This window comes from Saccopteryx leptura, chromosome 9 (assembly GCF_036850995.1).
Source record: "Saccopteryx leptura isolate mSacLep1 chromosome 9, mSacLep1_pri_phased_curated, whole genome shotgun sequence".
Classification (NCBI taxonomy): domain Eukaryota; kingdom Metazoa; phylum Chordata; class Mammalia; order Chiroptera; family Emballonuridae; genus Saccopteryx; species Saccopteryx leptura.
Genome location: NC_089511.1, coordinates 7,435,333 through 7,456,276, shown reverse-complemented (window position 1 = coordinate 7,456,276; position 20,944 = coordinate 7,435,333).

The following is a 20,944-nucleotide window of genomic DNA, read 5'->3' as shown; positions in this document are numbered from 1 at the left end:
ATGCACCAGATAGCAGAATGTGAATCCTGTCTGTGAGCAGATTTGACAATAAAATGTCATCTTTGTGAAGTATAAAACGGCCGAGGGAGAGCTTTGGGGCACATAAAATTGCCAAGTGAGTGACAGTATCAGGATGATGATTCACCCCCAACTATGGGCACGTGTGTGTGAGCCACTCACACCTGAAGGCCTCTGACACCTTAAAGAAAAACAGCCCACGATCTGCCGTCGGTCGGGCAACACGCCTAATGAGACCCAGGAGTGGAGCACACCCGCTTCTCAGCCCCTCCACTCAGAGCAGACAGCCACGGGGTCCACCCGGGAGCCCAGACGCGGTGACACTGCAGGAACAAGTTGTAAGCACCGTGGAATCAGGAACCATCATCTCCTCCTCATCTCCTTTGTCCCCAAGGAAGAACCTTCCCTTTTCTTGCAAAGTGCCACCAGGGGTCTGCACCCTCCTCCTGACGCCCAGGCCGTGTTCCTGCTGCGGCCACACCTTCGTCCTCGCCCTGCTCGCTCCCCCGCGCCCGCACTGTGACCCAGACACCAGCCTGGGCCGCCCTTCGGCTGCTCCGACGGAGGGGGGCCCCGGCTCCCTCGGGACTCTCTGCCCGCCCCAGTCTGTCCAGGTGACCTTTCCCAGCGGTCCCCACGTCATCCCCTCTTTCCTCATGGCCGCCGTCAGTGTGCTGGTGGGGTCTTCCCGTTTCTGTGGTCCAATCCGCTGGTACTTGTATTCGGCTGACCACCCACCCCTCCCGCCGGGCCATCTGCCCTCCTCCTAGTCAGTGGAAGCACCGCCCTCCTGGGGGTGTGGCCACTTCTTCAGACGCCAGCACCCATGACAGAGCTGGTGACCTTTTCTAAACGGTCCTCTGTGGCGAGACCTTTCTGAATTTAGCATGGGAGCGTCCGTCTGAGCCGTTAGGAGACTTGGGGAACAACGAGCTAATGTTTCTATCTTCGCTTATGCTTTTTTTTCACAGTGAAATAACAGGGGCTCTAAGTCAGAGAGTTCCCAGGAACCACTGGTGAGGAACCGAAGCATGACGGATTTTCTATTTAAGGAAATGTGTTATTAAAATCAAGTTTTATTGGGTATAAATGTTTCTGTCTTAGTTACCCGCCTCTTTAACCACAGGGAAAGTAAGAGGAATTTTTGACCATTTAAGAGCTTATGCACAGCATAGAGGCCGAGAGACTTGACCGCACGAGGAAAAACAGGCTCCAGAACAAGCAATCGATGGATTGAGCCTGTAAGCATTAAGGCAGGGGGACAGTTAGACTACCAGGCAGAGTACGTGGGAAACAAGGGACAAAGACGGGCGTTTTATACCGGAAATGGAAAACGGGCCAAAGATACAATGAATGTGAACACATATCCACCTGACAAGATAGCCTCAAAACTCACGAAGCAAGTCCTGACAGAACGATGGACGAAATGCTGCGTCTGGCTCAATTTTACTAGATTTTAACTCTCAGAGACTGATCGACCAAAATAGTAAATCTAGAAGACTTGCTTAGTGTGGTTACTAAACTGAAACGAACGCGGGGTGCCCACGGCACGTTCAAGAATCAGCCGTGCTCTCAGTCACAAAGAACGTCCCAGTGTTCAGACTCCAGACTTACAGACTGCGTTTCTCTAAGCCAAATACAGTGAAATTAGAAATCATTAGTAAAAGGATAGCTAAAAAAAAATCATCCTAGCCAAAAGTTAAAAATGTGTGATTATTGTTCTGCATTCTAATAGGACAGGAAGTAACGTAATTTTTTACAATATCACTAGGAGACAAAATTCTACCAATGTTATGTGTAAGCGGGGAAAACAAACTTCATCTCAGAAGCCCACACCGAAGGGGAGAAAGGCAAGGGCTGGGGGTAAGAGTGGAGCAGGAGACAGAGGTCGAGTGGGGTCAGAACACAGGTAGTACCAGCCAGCTTCCCCCAGAACGAGAAGGCCCACCCTGAGTGGGGAAGTCCTGAGAACAGGTTTGAAGCCCGTGGGTCCAAGCATTGGTTCCTGGGGAAGTGAATGGAAACGTCTTAGGAAGTGCAGAGGACCAGAGGCGCAGCTTGGACAGGCACCTCTTCTGGAGGAGAGAGAGCATTTTGGAAGGAGGAGGTATCCCTTGGAGAAATAGTGATTCCGTGAAAGAAGAAATCAGCTGAAACTGTGGGCCTCAGAGAAACAAGACAGAGTGATTCAATGGCATCAATACCAATAAAAACAGGTCCTTTATTAAAGAAGCTGCGCTTCACTGTAGCAACAGAAGAGGACACTCTTGAGCTAAGAAACCTTGTAAGCCACCCAGGCTCCGCCCCCACCATATGACTGATACCTGCCCTGGCTGGTCCAAGAAATCCAAAACACGCTTTAATTAAAAAGAAAAGGAATCCCGCACCCATATTCCACAAGCAGGAAAAAGGAGAATCAGAGCTTTTCAGCAGGATGGAGTTCTTCAGGAGTGGTGAATTTGGTGGTTTGGACAACCCTTTTTGTGAAGAACAACTAGAAAAGCTGATTTGATAAACACACACAGAGAAACTAGAAAGGAAATGTTTAAACACATCAGAGTGCCGCCAGCGCCCCAGGCTATGAGATCAGAGGAGGAAGGTCCGGGAGCAGGAACACGGACACGGAGGCAGGAAGGTCTGGGAGCAGGAACACGGACACGGAGGCAGGAACACGGACACGGAGGCAGGAAGGTCTGGGAGCAGGAACACGGACACAGACACGGAGGCAGGAAGGTCTGGGAGCAGGAACACGGACACGGAGGCAGGAACACGGACACGGAGGCAGGAAGGTCTGGGAGCAGGAACACGGACGCGGAGGCAGGAAGGTCTGGGAGCAGGAACACGGTCACGGAGGCAGGAACACAGACACGGACGCGGAGGCAGGAAGGTCTGGGAGCAGGAACACGGACTCGGAGGCAGGAAGGTCTGGGAGCAGGAACACGGACACGGAGGCAGGAAGGTCTGGGAGCAGGAACATGGACACGGAGGCAGGAAGGTCTGGGAGCAGGAACACGGACACGGAGGCAGGAACACGGACACGGAGGCAGGAACACGGACACGGAGGCAGGAAGGCAGATGTCCTCCTGGAGGCACTGCCAGTCGGGAAGCGTGGGACAGAGGCTCAGAAGCTGAACGGAGCCATCAACAGACGTGTGGCTTTGAAGAACAGGAATTACAATTTAGGGTCCACCAAAGACTTAAGTGCCTCATTAAGTCCTCCAGGCTCAAACTATTCACCCCTCAAATTATTTCTACATTTTTTATGTATAGCGTGTGGTGCATGTGTGTAATCAGCTAGGCAATAGCAGACAAGAATACATGACCGGAGACTAAGACAAAGGACCAGTGAACCAGTCCTGAGCAATTCAGATAATGGAGTCAAACCTCAAAAACACGATTGAACATGTTTGTAGAGTTAGAAGGCAACCTTGAGAAATTTGACCTAGAATGAGGCATTATTTTACAAGAACCAAATGGAAAATTTTTAAGTGTAACTGAAATTAAGAATTCACTAAATGAGACTAGCAGCAAATCAGACACAACTGAAGAAGCCATTAAAACAAAACAAACCAAAATCAAGAAAATATCCATTCTGATGCATGGAAAGAAAATGAAGAATACTTTAGAGGGGGCGGGGGGGTAAAAGACAAGGGATTATGTGGACAATTATACTTGTGATTGGAGTCCCAGAAGAGGAAAAAGAGACTAGAATCAATGTTTCAACAGGCAGTGGCTAGAGATTTTGCAGACTACACACAGAGCATAGATATAGGACTGACTTAGTCCAGATGCCCAAGCACATCCTAGAAAAACTACTGAAAACCATCAAGACAAAGAGAAAATCTTAAAAGTAGTCAGAAACAACAGATGACACTGAGAGCTGACCTCTTAACTGAAACAGCGGGAGCCATTAGAAAAGGCTGTGAAACACTTCTCGGGCCCTGCCTCCATCCTCCCTCTGTGTTTCTTGTTCACAAATATGGAAGTTAACCCCCAGGGGGGCTCTTGACCCATGGGATCCAGGAGCCGGTGGGTAAAAACTTCCCCTTTCCGACCCTCTGACGGACAGCCACTGAGGCACAGTCCCCAGGGGCCAGCAGAAGCCGCATCGACTCATAGGTCACCTGCTAACACAGCTCTACACTGGCTCTCCTCCTCTGAACGTTTGATGCCTCCAGCCCTCCCTCCTCTCTCTCTAGGACCATTTCCCACACAAGGTGCCTGCTTGCAAGCCCTTGTTCCAGGCTGACCACGCCCTGGGGACCCCAGGCTAAGAGCAGATGCCAGGGGCAGCCCTGGAAAGTAGACATCAGGATGGGACTCCACAACTGGGTCACTCACTAAGGGAATGCTGAGAAGGATGACACTGTTCACGGTACGTGCTGAGGCCTGGCATGGGTCAGAGCCTTAGGATGGCGTTTCAGAATGGGGGAGGAAAGCGAAACCCTGGGCGGCCAGCTGTTGACTTTGCCGAGTTCATGACACACTTCCGTTTTGGAAAAAGCGTGAGAAGAACTTTTCAGTAGATGAAAAACTCCAGAAGAGAGAAAGCCAGCCCTAATGCAAAAGGAACAAAGGAACATTCCTGAGAGTGGACTAAGGAAGGTAGTGGATAAGATCAATAAATAACCTCACAGGGAAAACCAAGCATTCTTTTTTTAATCCAACTCAACGATCCCTCAAATATCAAGGCTATAGAAAATCAAAGTTTATTATGGTGCACCTCACCTAACATAAAATTAACTGTTGTAAAGTGAACAATTTACTGGCATTTAGTACATTCACAATGTGGTGCAATCACCCCCTCTATTTAGTTCCAAACACTCTCATCCCCCAAGATAGAGCCACGTATACATGAAGCATTTATACCCTGTTACCCCCTCCCCAGCCCTTGACAGCCCTCTGCTTTCTGGCTCTGTGGATTGACCTGTTCTGGATATTTCAGATAAATAGAATCGTATCACATGTGACCTTTCTGTCTGGCTTCTTTCACCTGGTATAGTGATTTTGAGGTCCATCCGTGCTGGAGCACGTGTCAGAGTTTTATTATTTTTTATGGCTATATAATATTTCACTGTATATCGTATGATAACTACAATTTGTTTAACCATTCACCCATGGGTGGGTGTTCAGGTCATTCCTACCTTTTGGCTATTGTGAGTAGTGCTGCTATGAACAAGGTTTTATTTGAGTACCTGTCTTCAAGTCTTCTGGGTTTCTAGCTAGAAGTGGAATTGCTGGGTCATGTGACAATTCTATGTTTAGCCTTTTGAGGAACTGCCAAACCATTTTCCACAATAACCAAAGCATTTCCTACCAGCAATGTGCAAGGGTTCCAGTTCCTCCACATATTTGCAACATGTTTTATTTTCCTCTTTTAATTGTTAACAGCCATTCTCGAGTGTGAACTGGTATCTCGGCGTGGTTCTGATTTATATTTCTCTGGTGAGTAATGATGCGGAGCATCTTTCCATGGGCTTGTTTGTAGGGAAACAATTTTAGACATGCAAGAATTCAGGAAATACTGTGCTATGCGTTCATCCTGGGGCAATCCCCTAGAAGACCTAAGACCTTGGTCCAACTGAGAGATGAGGGAGGAGAGTGTGGAAAGAACGGGTGGTGAGCTCTGCCCGTGTTTAACTCCAGAGCTCAGACACACCCAGAGTCGGGAGAAGGAGGGAGAATCGTTGGTAGCTATTCTGTGCTCCGACAAAGGAGATTCAACACAATTTTTTCATTAGAGGAAAAGGGGAAAAAGAAATGGGAAAGTAGAATAAATTGACAGGTTTCACATAGATTATAGGTGACAAAGATGTCATTGAAAGCAGACAGACCCGGTAGCAGAAGCCTAAGTAAAGAAAACAAGGACATCATAAGAAGGCAGTGGAAAGACAGTCACTCAAACAAAAGCACAAATCATTCTAATCACCCCCACATTTGTGAAAGCTAAAAAAGCAAAGAAAACAGACCGAGGAATCAAAAACATATGGTAAATGTGAACGTTAAATATAACATAAAACAATAGGGCAGAGCTAAGACCGAGTCAATTGTAGCAATAAATGTAAATGGTCTTAAAAACTTAGGGAAAAAATACTTTCAGATTGTCTGACAAAGCAAAATTCAACTCTGTATTGTAAGAGGCCCCTCCTAAAACAAAGGACAATAAAATTAAAGGGAAAGCAAAACTGTTTACCTGGCAGGTGCCCAGGAAGAAACCAGGGATCATGAATTTGAATTTGATATCTGGCAAAAATGGGGAGAAAAATAAAAAAATATATATATATATATATATATATATATATATATATATATATATATCTTCTAAACAATATAATGCCAAAGTAGGTCTTAGGAATACATAATGAACTCTTCACTTTTATCAAAGAGAATATGTCTTCTTTTCAAATACACATGGAATATTCATGAAAATTGGCCATATGCTGAGGTCACCAAAAAAATTTTCAATAAGTTCTTTTAAGTAAAAATAATAGAAATGAACAGTATTGCCTTATTACAATGTAGTAAGACTGGAAAAAAAATAAAAATCAAAAGGCACGACCTTATTTCCATCTGGAAATTTTAAAAATTCTTAAACCATGCTGTAGTCCAAGGGGGACTACAAATTGACATTAAAGCACTTTTTAAAAATAATTATTATGGAAACCCTATGTATCAGAATCGCTGAAATACAGCGAAAGCGAAGGTTAAAAGGCGTAGATTAACTATGCATAAGAATGAAAATAAAAGCGTGACAAGAAATATCTACCTGAGAAGTTAGAGAAGGAGCGAAAAGCAGATCTAGGGAAAGTAGAGAAAGGGAAATAATAAAGAAAAAGCAAAAATGAATTAAAAATAGATTTAATCATGATAAAAGAGAGAGAAAGCCCCGAGCCAAGTTAACACATGACAGTTGGAGGGTTACAGAAGGAGAGGCTGTTCTGAAATGTCATGAATCTAAGCGGGACAATTCTACGCAACTACATACATTTCAAAACCCTCATTCAATGGATAATCTTTTTAGAAAATACAGCTCACCAGAATTGACCTGAATAGATGTAGAAAGTTTAAAAGATCGATTTCCGTAGAGGAAGACCAGTTAGTACAAAGCTAATCCCCAAAATGCGCCAGGCCCAGAGGTTTTACAGGTGAACCCGAATAGGCTTTCAGTGACTAGATAATGTTATTCCAACTGTGCTAGACACTCTGTACGTGTGTGTGTGTGTGTGTGTGTGTGTGTGTGTGTGTGTGAGTGTGAGTGTGAAGGACAACTTATATTTTAAAGAAGGGAATGTAATTATATTGATTTGCAAACCTGGTAAATACTATACACACACACACACACACACACACACAATAAAACGATAGCCTAATCTCACTAATGTTGAAGCAGAAATTCTAAGTAAAGCAGCAGCAAATATAACTAAATACTACCTAAAGATGTGATACACCATGGTCAAGAGGCGTTTGTTTCAGGCATGGGATGTGGCTCAGGATGTCTAGAAACAGACCCAAATACATCACAAGAAGTTGGCACCTCAAAGGCGGCATGTCACATCAGTGGGGAGAATGCTTGGTCATTATGTTGGACCCTCTAAGAAGGCACCTAGAAAAAAATTCATTGGATGCCTACCCATACCTTAATATATAATACATTCTATCAATATTTACACATAAAAAATAAATGTATAAATGTACTAGAAGTGAACAAATAATCATTTTTATACTGTCGAGTGCGTATAGCCTTTGTAAGTGTGACACAAAGTTCAGGAGCTATCAAAGAAACTAGGAATAAATTTAACTACACAAAAGTAAGACCTCCTTTAAGGGCAAAAAAAAAAAAAAAAGAAATCAAATATAAAAAAAAAGATGGAGACTGACGTCAGGAACCCCCTACACATCCTTGGGCTCATTGAGGTGAGTGTGATGACCTACAGGAAGCCAAGCAGATGTGTCTGTGTTAAAAAACTTCAGTAGGAACCGGAAATGGTGCGCTTCGCAGCTGCAGAAGTACAGGAGGGGGTGAAACCAGGCCTGGACGTAAAGAGAAGCCTTAAAAGGGGGGGGGGGGCCACAAACAGCGAGGGAGACCCACCACGAGTGTTCTAACCGAGGGGTGTCGAGTGGTGTTACGCAGTCTCTCGGGGGCCGCAGGGCCTCCAGGGCCTCCTGCTTTGCTTCCCCTGTATGAGCACGGTGTCTTTTCCAAAACCAGACGGAGTCCAGGCCAGAGAGTCAAAATCAGTTTGGGAAGCAGAACCCAAGCAGATGGGCTGCCTAGTGGGTGTCTCCGGGGCCACCTCATGTCCCCTAAGCCACACCTCATATTCCAGCTCTGGTTTTGGAAGGAGAGGCTTCAACTCACTCTACCTGGACCACCCCTTGCCTCGTAGCACACCGTGTTCTCTGTGCCCTGTCCTGGACTTCCCTGAAGCCGGCACACCGTGTTCTCTGCTCCCTGTCCTGGACTTCCCTGAAGCCGGCACACCGTGTTCTCTGCTCCCTGTCCTGGACTTCCCTGAAGCCGGCACACCGTGTTCTCTGCTCCCTGTCCTGGTCTTCCCTGAAGCTGGCACACCGTGTTCTCTGCTCCCTGTCCTGGACTTCCCTGAAGCTGGCACACCGTGTTCTCTGCGCCCTGTCCTGGACTTCCCTGAAGCTGGCACACCGTGTTCTCTGCGCCCTGTCCTGGACTTCCCTGAAGCTGGCACACCGTGTTTTCTGCACCCTGTCCTGGTCTTCCCTGAAGCCGGCACACCGTGTTCTCTGCGCCCTGTCCTGGACTTCCCTGAAGCTGGCACACCGTGTTCTCTGCGCCCTGTCCTGGACTTCCCTGAAGCTGGCACACCGTGTTCTCTGCGCCCTGTCCTGGACTTCCCTGAAGCCGGCACACCGTGGGCGGGCATTCAGGCTGCAGCAGTCCGCCGAGAGAAGCATCCCGTCCCTCCGGGGCCAGCCCCAGAGCCGCGTCCTGAGAACCACGAGCAGAGCAAGGTGAGACCCGCACACGGAGGGCCCACCTCCCGCCGCCTGTCTGGTGAGGTTCGTGCCTCTTCCTCGGCTCACACCCGTGGCTCGGGACAGGAAGGGTGTGCACAATGGCCAGAAATCAGAGGAAGGACAATGTCTCAAGCCTGGTTAATGGTTGACAGTAGGCCTATGCATTTGGTATGAGCTGAAAATGGGTTACAGCGCCCGTTCACAGACACGTGGCCAGGAGAGGTGCCATTCTCCAGGAGGCAGTCTATGGACTGACCCCACCGCTGGGGTGGCACTCTGTCCCGACAGCCACCATGCGCGGGCCAGACACCAACCAGTAGAAGAGGGGGAGCCCCCTTCACTCCTAGTAACCCACCCGCAGACATGTGCTGACCCATCTCAGAAGTTCACAGGCTGCGAGGTCCCAGCTCCTGGGACTGAAGCCATTTTGCCAAGGGAATGGAGTTCCACGGAGGCCGCGTAGCTCACCATCACTTTGGGTTCTTCATGCCGGTGGACTCACAGCAGGAGAAAAGTGGCTGTAGGTGGCTGGTTAATGAGGGCCACAAGCTGCCCCGTCGAGAGGTGGGGTCTGTCCTTCCTCTCCCTTGGATCCGGGAGCGCCTGTGACTCCTTTGCCCAAGAGAACGCGGTGGAGGTGATGCGTGTCCGTTCCTGCTGTCACCTGTAAGAAGTCCCTGTTCCCTTTAATTTCCTCTGCAGGTATCGGTCCATCTGCACGCACTGGCTGACAAACATGCAGGCCACATACCATGTCTCTTAGGCCAGGACTGCCAAACACTTCTCCCAAAAGCCTCCCTGATAATACAGTGTGTCCGTAAAGTCACGGTGCACTTTTAACCGGTCACAGGAAAGCAACAAAAGACGATAGAAATGTGAAATCTGCATCAAATAAAAGGGAAACCCTCCCAGTTTCTGTAGGATGATGTGGCAGCATGTGCAGATGATGACGTTACACCGTGTATACAGCGGAGCAGCCCACAGCCATGCCAGTCAAGATGTGGACGGTTCAGAGGAAAGTTCAGTGTGTTCTCTGGCTCGCTAAATTCGAATCCGTGACCAAAGTGCAACGTGAATATCAGCACGTTTATAATGAAGCACCACCACATAGGAATAACATTACTAGGTGGGATAAGCAGTTGAAGGAAACTGGCAGTTTGGTGGAGAAACCCCGTTCTGGTAGGCCATCAGTCAGGGACGAGTCTGTAGAGGCTATACGGGATAGCTACCTAAGGAGCCCTAAAAAATCTGTGCGTGAGCCCACATCGAACTGCACTGAATAGGTATGAAACTGGGAGGGTTTTCCTTTTATTTGGTGCAGATTTCACATTTCTATCATCTTTTGTTGCTTTCCTGTGACCGGTCAAAAGTGCACCATGACTTTAAGGACACACTGTGTATTTCCCTGGGGCCAGCTCCCAGGAAGGTGACCGTCCTGGCAGAGGCCAGTCCCCAGCAGCTGTGCTCTCTGTTCCTGGGAACAGGGAAGGGAGGCATTCCTCCATGGAACACCAGCACCAGCTTCCCAGGAAGTGGAAAAACACCTCTGTTGATCACACGTGATGTTGAGTTCAAGCAAGCGGTGAGGAGGCTCAGCTCGCGAGCCGGTTGCAGTCTGCCATTCCCAAGCCACGACTGCCACAGGTGGCCCGGGCTGTCTCCACGGCAGACACTGAAACAGTCAGAGTGACAAAGTAACTGTAAATGTGTTTGTTTTCATATTGACATGTCCATAGGAATGATTTGCACGGAAGCATCCTTAAAGGCCAAATGAAACCTCACCACCGAGCTCTGGTTGATAACCAAACGATCGCTGTTACGGCAATTAACATTTCATTCTGGATTAGTCTTGTTATCGTCATTGTTTTCTGTTGTTGTTGTTTTTGTTATTAAAACCAGCCACCCAGCATTAAAGGCACTATCCACATAAGAAATAATTGATAAGCTAGACTTCATTAAAATTTAAACCCTCTGCCCCGTGAAGGATGCTGTCGAGAATGAGAGGAGAAAGCTCAGACTGGGAGAAAATACTTGCAGAAGGAGGCGCCTGAGAAAAACCGCTGTCCAAAACACACACGGTCTGAGAGCTCGGCCGTAAGAACACGGACAACCCAGTTTAAAAAACAGGCGAAAGACCCGAACCGATCTCACCAAAGAAGATACACAGGTGGCCGCTAAGCGCATGAAAAGAGGACTAACATGTGTCATTAGGGAAATGCAAATTAACACGAGACACCGCTACACACCTATCAGAACGTCCAAACCCTGGAGCACTGACCACACCAGGCGCCGGCGAGGACGTCTGGGAGCAGCAGAGACTCGCACATCTCCGGAGGGAAGGCAGAACGGCGTGGCCACTCTGGAAGGCGGTGGGGTGGTTTCTTACAAAACAATTACATATTCCCACCACCCAGTCCAGCAGTCGAGCTCCTTGCTATTTACCCAAATGAGCTGAAAACTTAAGTCCACACAAAAACCGGCAGACAATGTTCACAGCAGCTTATTCATAAACGCCAAAAACTTGGGACAACCAAGATGCCTCCCACTAGGTGAACAGGTAAACAGTGCTGCATGCAGACAACGGAATATAACTCAGCACACACACAAAGAGACATGAGCCATGAAAGCCATAAGAACATAAAGAAAACAAATACGTATGATTCAGTGAGAGAAGCCAGTCTGAAAAGGGGCTACGTACAATATGATACCAACTACATGACATTCTGGAAAAGGCAAAACTATGAAGACAGTCAAATGATCAGTGTTGCCAGGGTTGGCGGTGGGAGAGGAATGAATACGTGAAGCACAGAGGACTTGGGGGGCATTCTCTTAGATGCTATAATGGAGGATAAGTGTCATATATTTGTCCAAACCCACAGGATGCACAGCACCAAGAGTGAAGTGTGGTGGGTGTCCGGTGGCCAAGGCTGGGATGGTAACGTCGGACCAGGCAACCTCCAAGGTCCCTTCTAGCTCCCGGATGCTATGATTTCAGGATTCGGAGGGGTGCACACAGCATCCCTTGAAGTCACAAGTCCTAGAAATACTGTCTATTTTGTGGTTGGCTGTTTTCAAAACGCTGCAATAACTGATGGACCCAACGCAAGCTTTTATGATGAAAAAGTGCACGAAGCTGGTGATGAACACAAATGCAAAACAAGATCCATTTGTAAAGGAAATCGGCCCCATTCAAAGACAGACATAAATCACTCTTGCTGCTCCCACAGTCCCCTGTACTCTCCCTGGTTGCGTTCTGTTCATTCTTCTCACCATTGATAAATAAGAATGGTGTGTTACATATGTAACAACTTAGTGTTTTCCTGCTGACCCACTGTGCTCTGAACGGGGCGGGGGGAGGGGGCGCATATTCCTCCCACCTGTTCTGATTGTCATTAAAGGGAGGAAAAGGCCTTTCCAGTCGGGCTCATTCAGAGAGGGTGAACGTCTGATTTTACATGGAACTATTTAAAAGAAACAGAACAACATGGCCCGAAGCACTTCTAGCACAGGGTTTGGAAGCATTTGATGTCCTGGTGCTTGTTCAGAAAAGAATGTTGTTTTGAAATGCACAGCGAAGTCCGGGAAACAGAACCAAAGAGAGTTCCCATTGAGACAAAATTGAATCAACCAGCCACCTCCCAAACCCTTCCCTGCTTTGGACCAGCGGGCCTCTGGGCTCTGTGGCCACCATCTGTGCCCAGGGAGACCCCGTGCTGCTGCCTGCAGGGATGTGTGACACGGGCTTGTCCCAGTCAAGGCGCTGTCATTCATACATCAGGACCCACACAATGCAGAAGTCACCTGGTGGCCCAGTCCATGTCACAAATCTACACCTAAGTCAGGCCACGCTTACAGAAACTCAGGGCCAATCACCTTCCTCCAGCTTGGCCTTAGCCGGCTCTCCTTAGGCTAGGAAACAAGCACGTCTAGCCTTCTGAGGAAACCCCGACCTCCCAGCCAGTCTGGCCGTCTCCGCTTGTAAGACTCTAGAGACCCCGTGGTCCAGAACCCCTCGGAGAGAGTGCTGCCCTGCGTGGGAGGCGCTGCGCTCCCCCAGCCTGTGAACCGTGTGTTCTTGAATTGGAGGCATCCGTCTCATCCCTAAACTGCTTTATTTTGTCATGTGACAGCACTGACTGGCAGCAGGGGAGACGTTTGTCGGGGCGAGTCTGTCTCTGGAGCTGTCCTGCAAGAACCCCAACACCACAGGTTTGTGGGTCACTCCTTTCTTTAAAGCCAAGTAAACAGCCCCAGCCCCCGCTCAGGGCCAGGACTGGGGTGAGTAGAGTGGGGCGCTTGCTGAAGGGACATTTCAGGGTGCACCCAAAACTTGGCCGTCAAGATAAATCATCTTGTAATGCAATATTTTAAAAATTAAAATGGCACCCAGGCCAGCTAGCTCAGCAGTAGAGTACCAGGGCCAGTGGGTAGAAGTCCTAGGTTCAATTCCTGGCCAGGGCACACAGGAGAAGCACCCATCTGCTTCTCCTCCCTCCCTCCCCTCCTTTCTCTCTGTCTCTCTCTTCCCCTCCCGCAGCCAAGGCTCCACTGGAGCAAAGTTGGCCCAGGCGCTGAGGATGGCTCCATGGCCTCTGCCTCAGGCACTAGAGTGGCTCTGGTGTTAAAGGAGCAACGCCCCAGATGGGCAGAGCATCGCCCCCTGGTGGGCATGCCGGGTGGATCCTGGTCGGGCGTATGCTGGAGTCTGTCTCTCTGCCTCCCCACTTCTCACTTCAGAAAAATACAAAAAATGGCCCTGGCCGGTTGGCTCAGCAGTAGAGCGTCGGCCTGGCGTGCGGGGGACCCGGGTTCGATTCCCGGCCAGGGCACATAGGAGAAGCGCCCATTTGCTTCTCCACCCCCCCTCCTTCCTCTCTGTCTCTCTCTTCCCCTCCCGCAGCCAAGGCTCCATTGGAACAAAGATGGCCTGGGCACTGGGGATGGCTCCTTGGCCTCTGCCCCAGGCGCTAGAGTGGCTCTGGTCGCGGCAGAGTGACGCCCCGGAGGGGCAGAGCATCGCCCCCTGGTGGGCAGAGCGTCACCCCTGGTGGGCGTGCTGGGTGGATCCCGGTCGGGCGCATGTGGGAGTCTGTCTGACTGTTTCTCCCTGTTTCCAGCTTCAGAAAAATACAAAAAAAAAAAAATATATATATATATATATATATATGATTTATCTTGACGGCTGAGTACCTGGGCACACCCTGAAATGTCTCAGCAGCCTCACCCTGTCCCAGCCCTGGGCTCCGAGGCTGAGCAGTAACCAGTCTAGCCTCACACCCCATCCTCCCTCCCACACTCTGAAGCTGCTCCCTTCCTGGGCGCTGCAGGGAAAGCGAGCTGTCGGGACCCTGTCCCTCGGCCAGTGGGTACCGCGGCCTGTCCCTCTGTGGTTACTCACCTCCTAACAGAGCTCACACTGGCCTCGGCCTCTCCCGGCCCGGACCTGCACGATCACTTCCTGTGCACGCTGCAGAACCGGACCAGCCTTCCCTCTGGGTCCAGGGGGAGATGACCAGGGAGGCAGGAGGTGGTCACAGTCAATCATTCCTGATGACTGCGCTGGCAGCAAACACGTTTCCATCGGAGCTTCCTAATCCTTGCTTTTTGGAGAGCTCATCAGATACCTGCTCAGCCCTCTGCAGCTTCTAGCGACAGGAGAAAATATTGGGGTGCCCTCTGCACCCATCTCTTTGTCCAGAACCCCAAACTCCTTCTCGAGGCCTCAGCAAATGACTCTGAAAAGTCCTTTCTCCTCGGATGGTGCACAGTGGAAGCTTATGTCAGCCCCTACCTCGGGGTCAGCTCCAGGGGGCGCAGCCTCTGTCCAGCTGGGCCCGTAGGAAGGCCTCTCTGCACACAGGGAGTAGCCCCTCTGGTGCAGTTCTGCCAGGAGTCTGACTGGCGGCAACCCTAGCAGCCTTCACCCCCGCCTTCCCCACTGTCCCTTCATGTAGCGTATTTATGTCTTCATTCACAATTATTTGAGACTTTTATTAATAAGCGCTTGCAGTTTGTTGACTTTTTTGAAAAATCAAGTTGTAAACTTTTATTGCAAGTTAAAAATGAGGTTCTTGAAAACCTCAACTTGACCAGATATGAAATGATTTAAAAGCTTTTAAAGATAAATTAAGAAAAACCAGGCTTAAAAAAAAATTTTTTTGTTTTGGTCATTACCAGAAAGAGAAGTCTTCAGGTAAAAGAATAAAAACCCCACGCTGCCTACATAATGCAGGTAGTTCAAGTCAGCTGGTCACGCGCAGCAGCAAGCGCTAAGGTGTTCAGCCCTCATCTCATTGCTGGAATTCCATATTCCTCTCCTCTCATTGGACGCCTGTCCCACGTGATCACGGCAGGGAGGGTGAGCCTTTACCCACCGCCCTGCCCAGCCTCCCGGGAAGACAGACTCTCCGGGGCAGACGGGCTACTGTTTTCTCTGCTGTCTGGTGGTTTCAGGTTTTCTGGGCAGCTGTGCCGGTAGCTGACGCAGCATCCGTTGCTGCTGCTGACCTCGGGTCTCCATCTTTGATTTTCCTTCTCCTCTTCACTGCATCCTCTCTAGGCTCTTTGAGAGGAGGGCCCCTGTGCGAGGTGGTCTGTAGCCCCCACACAGACTCCCTGGTCCACCCTGTTCTCCCGCACCCTGGCTGTCCGCACCCTCCACCCCTTCTCCCGGCACAGGAGGGTTGGAGTGCTGTGGTCGACACCCACAGGGTCTTCGTCTGTGCTCGGGTGGGAGCCCTGCCTGGGGTCCGTCCGCGCTGTGGGGCCTGGCCTTCGGAGCACTCCCCATCCTCACTCCTTTCCCGGCCCTCGCTGTCCTGGTAATTATGCGGGTAGTGGCACGGAGGACCCCGCAGCTCGGAGAGCTGGTGGCCGGCTGCTTCCGTACTGCCTCTCCCTGGAGCTCCACAGGGCCTGTGACGTCGGCTGCCTCCGCGCCGGGACTCCCACGGCAACATCACACTCCACAGTCTATACTGGGAACATCACCCTCCACAGTCTACACTGGGAACATCACACTCCACAGTCTACACTGGCAACATCACAGTCCACAGTCTACACAGGCAACATCGCACTCCACGGTCTACACTGGGAACATCACAGTCCACGGTCTACACTGGCAACATCACACCCCACGGTCTACACTGGCAACATCACACTCCACGGTCTACACTGGGAACATCACACTCCACAGTCTACACTGGGGGACATCGCACTCCACAGTCTACACTGGGAACATCACACCCCACAGTCTACACTGGGGGACATCACACTCCACAGTCTACACTGGGAACATCACACTCCACAGTCTACACTGGGGGACATCACACCCCACAGTCTACACAGGCGGACATCACACTCCACAGTCTACACTGGGTACATCACACTCCACAGTCTACACAGGCAACATCACACCCCACAGTCTACACAGGCAACATCACACCCCACAGTCTACACTGGGTACATCACACTCCACAGTCTACACAGGCAACATCACACCCCACAGTCTACACTGGGAACATCACACTCCACAGTCTACACTGGCAACATCACACCCCACAGTCTACACTGGGAACATCACACCCCACGGTCTACACAGGGAACATCACACTCCACAGTCTACACTGGGAACATCACACTCCACAGTCTACACTGGCAACATCACACCCACAGTCTACACTGGCAACACCACACCCCACAGTCTACACAGGCAACATCACACCCCACAGTCTACACTGGGAACATCACACCCCACAGTCTACACAGGGAACATCACACCCCACAGTCTACACTGGGAACATCACACCCTACGGTCTACACAGGGAACATCGCACCCCATGGTCTACACCGGGAACATCGCACCCCACGGTCTACACAGGCAACATCACACTCCACGGTCTACACTGGGAACATCACACTCCACGGTCTACACTGGGAACATCACACTCCACAGTCTACACTGGAACATCACACTCCACAGTCTACACTGGGAACATCACACTCCACAGTCTACACCGAGAGCTGGGCCAGGCACGGAGCCAGTGCTGGGTGAAGACGCCCAGAGCTGCTGTCCCTCACTGTGGAGGCGAGGCAGTCGGCGGGGTGGGGGGCAGGAACAGCTCCCAGAGCGGGGAGTTGTGCACAGGCACTGGGCTGCGATGCTGCCCAGCGAGGAGGCCTTTGGTTCCAGGAAGAATCTACTTTCCCTCCCTTCTCCCTGAGTATCCCTAGTGCCCCAGCCTTTCCATTGCCGCCCCCCCACCCCAAGAAACTCCTCCGAGAAGATGCTGAGGTCTCAATTCCACGGCACAAAACCAAAGCCCTCGAGTCTGCGCAGATGCGGGGAGGAGCGAGAAGACCCTGCTCCCTGGCGGGGCAACCCTGTGCACGGTGTCTCCTCTCTCCAGGGCCCCATTCCTCGTCTGCAGAGCGAGGGCATGAGCGCAGTCCCTCCTGTCGGGGCGCCTTGGCGCAGCGTTCAGAAGAGCGCCTGCCACACGGTAGCACCCAGAGGGCAGCGCTCTTACTAGCTCCTGGCCCGTGGGGAGATGACTTTTCAGGGGTGTCACCTGAGCCTTCCCGGGACCCTGAGTGGGGATGCTCTGAGCTCACCCCTCCTCACACTGAGCCCCTTCCTTCCCGCCAGCACTAAGGGGTCGCAAGGCCCCTGCAAAAAGATGTCTTTGCTCCCAAGGAGAAACTGGAGGTTTTCCCTAGTGAGCGACCTCTGAGGCCCGAGCAGTGGGAGTCAAGTGCGGGCACACACGGGAAACAGATCCCGGCCTCAGCACGGACCGCCACGCCCTCCCCCGGGCTGGGCCTAGAATGGGGGACGCGGGACGCTAATGCGAAGTGGCAGAAACACTGCCTTCTCAAGTGTTTGCATGAAACTTGGGCTTGAGAGTACTTTTTTGTTTCCAGAGAAGAAGCCTTTGTGGGAATACTGGGTCGAGAATGCCTTTTCAAAGCGTGCCTCCCATCCCAGGTGGAAGAGCGCCCCACAGGGCGCCGGGTTTGCGCAGAGGACTCCACGGAGCAGGGTGAGGAGAACCCTCTGTCTGCCGGCCAGGTGAGCGTGAGTTCTTTCCTTCAAGAAGTGATGCCCGGCTTCAGCACCAGAGACCAGCTCTGGCTGGGAGGCCAGCCCTGCGTTCCAGCCCCAGCCCTGCCTTCCTGTCCCCCAGCCCTGCCTTCCTGTCCCCCAGCCTTTACTGGCTAGAAAGAGCCTATCAGAGTCCAGAGCCTCCTCATGGGTCCCCGAAGGAACAGCCGGGATCCAGCCAGCAACCATCACCTCCCAGGCAGCAGACAGGACCCCAAGACGCAGGCTGACTCAAGCCGTGTAAAGTCCCCCCGGAGCCAGCTGGCCTCACCCACTCAGAGCCCAGCGCCAGGAAACTCTGGCTGGCCCGCTGGGGCCTGGGACCGAGGGAGGGCGGGCCTGCTGCCCCCGACCTCTCCCCTCCACGGCCTCATCCCCCCTCCGGTGGGCTCAGGCCCTCAGGCTGCAGAGGCTGGGAAGGCAGCTCCCAGGTCAGCCATTCCCGCAGCGCCCACATGCCGTGTGCCACACTGAAGGTCCCTGTCCAGGTGCCGGTGCTGGAGGAGAGGCAGCCACCCACGATCCCCTCCTCGTCAGAAAGGAAAGTGGGGGCTGGTCTCCCAAGCAGAGGCCGCAGGCCATGTGTTGGGACAAACTGTGTTCCGCGGCCTCCCAGGGATGCAGCTGCCTCTTGTCCCCTCTTCTTCCTGAAGGTGCCCCATCACAACCTGGTAACCCAGTGTGCCCCCCCCCCCCACCTCAGGCCCCGCCTCCTTCAGTGTCACCGCCAGCCTCACTCCTGCCACGCCCAGGAGCAACTGAGAAGAAAGCTAACTCCTCTCTGGGCCCATGGGGAGCCACCCCAAGGGCCTCGGGCTTATGCACGCCCACATTTCTCTGCAGTCACCCCTTCAGCTCCCTCTGCCCCCAGCCACACACCCCGCGGCCAGAAGTTTCTCCCCGTTCCTCTCCGCACCCCTCCCCCTGCTCTGCCAGGGAGCAGGGCCCTCCCCCCAGAGCCTCTTCCCTATAGACTTCCCTGCTACAGGCATCGTCCGCCGCTAATCCTAGCCCACGAGGCAGGCACGGACACCCCAGCCCCCCTCCTGGGCGGTGCCCAGCTGCCGGCTGACGTGAAGGATGTGTCTGCCTTCACTTCGCTCTCCCCTTCCCTGTCACACACGAAGGCGCGTTCTCTAACCAAGCAGAGAGATGCTAACCAACCAAACCAAGATTCCCTCGGACCTAGAATCTTGCTGAAGGTCAAGCATTTACTCAGCCATGAAAACCCTGCACCAGAGCAATGCACATCAGCATTTGCAGGCAGAACACAACTAGATAGCATTTGGTGACTTCTCCATTGACGCAGGTGGGCAGAGAGGGGGCACCGTCCCCAACAGAACAAGTCCCACTGGGCCTCCCCCAGAGAACGCCAAGAGAAGAAGCCCTTGAGCCACCCTGGCCCCGGCCCTGGCCCCAAACTCAGGTCCAGTCTCACTTGGCAGAGTTCTGGGGGCCAGGTCTCAGCAAGGACTGGGACACCCCAAGACTGAAAGTGTCCGCGGCCCAGATCGGGTCGCCCAAGTCCTGCGTCCCTGTGAGCGTTGGGTGGAGCCGAGGTCAGCGCGGGACGAGGCGGAAAGCGTGCCCAGACAGATGCCGCTGCCTGGAAGGCCCCTCCCGTGTGGCAGAGTCGACCAGGGTCAGACAGTCACGGGAAATCAGCCGCGAGTGGAGGTGAGTCTCTCCACACACCGCACATGGAGACTGGAAATGATCGCCTGATGTAGTCCGTGATCCCTCCCGGACATTTGTGATGTTTTGGAAAAGACCAAGAAACCGGTAAGCCAGGTGGGACATCATGAGGTTTCTAATCCAAGTGAACGAAGTAGGAGAACAACTCATCCCAGAAAGTAAGTCCAAGCCCTGGCCGGTTGGCTCAGCGGTAGAGCGTCGGCCTAGCATGCGGAGGACCCGGGTTCGATTCCCGGCCAGGGCACACAGGAGAAGCGCCCATTTGCTTCTCCACCCCTCCACCGTGCTTTCCTCTCTGTCTCTCTCTTCCCCTCCCGCAGCCGAGGCTCCATTGGAGCAAAGATGGTCCGGGCGCTGGGGATGGCTCTGTGGCCTCTGCCTCAGGCGCTGGAGTGGCTCTGGTCGCAACATGGCGACGCCCAGGACGGGCAGAGCATCGCCCCCTGGTGGGCAGAGCGTAGCCCCTGGTGGGCGTGCCGGGTGGATCCCGGTCGGGCGCATGCGGGAGTCTGTCTGACTGTCTCTCCCCGTTTCCAGCTTCAGAAAAATGGAAGAAAAAAAAGAAAAAAAAAGAAAAAAAAAAAAAAAGAAAGTAAGTCCAGGGGAGACCCCGGGGTGGGGGGGGGGCCGGGGGGGCTCTGAGTCCAAGGGGAGGTTTCCTAAACACAGTCTGCTGGGAGCAATGGCCAGCTGGGGCCACAGGCGCTGCAGAACTTCCCATTGTTTGAGGAGAGGAAAGAGGCCGGAGAACCCCTGAGAGATCATTCCAGATAATGTTCTGAGTGCTTCCCAAGGGATTTGGAGTGGAAGGTTCAGCGGAGTAGCTGCCCATATTCCCCTGTTTCCTGCCTCAAAAAAATACAGCCCCTCCCACAGATATATGAAATTCCACTGTTAGATATTCTTTCCTTTGGATTAAACATTGTTGACAACCATGGATAGAGAATCCATTTCTTCTAAGTCCCCCCCAGACTGAGAGTCACAGTTCACTTCCAGCCGGTTCTGGTGCTTCCACGGCAGCGTACGCGGTGTTGTTGCAGAACGAGTCCGGTAATTCATTTCATTTCTGATTATGAAAGTGCAATGCTTTCTTGAATGGAATGATGTAATGCCTTAGGTTTGCTTTAAAAC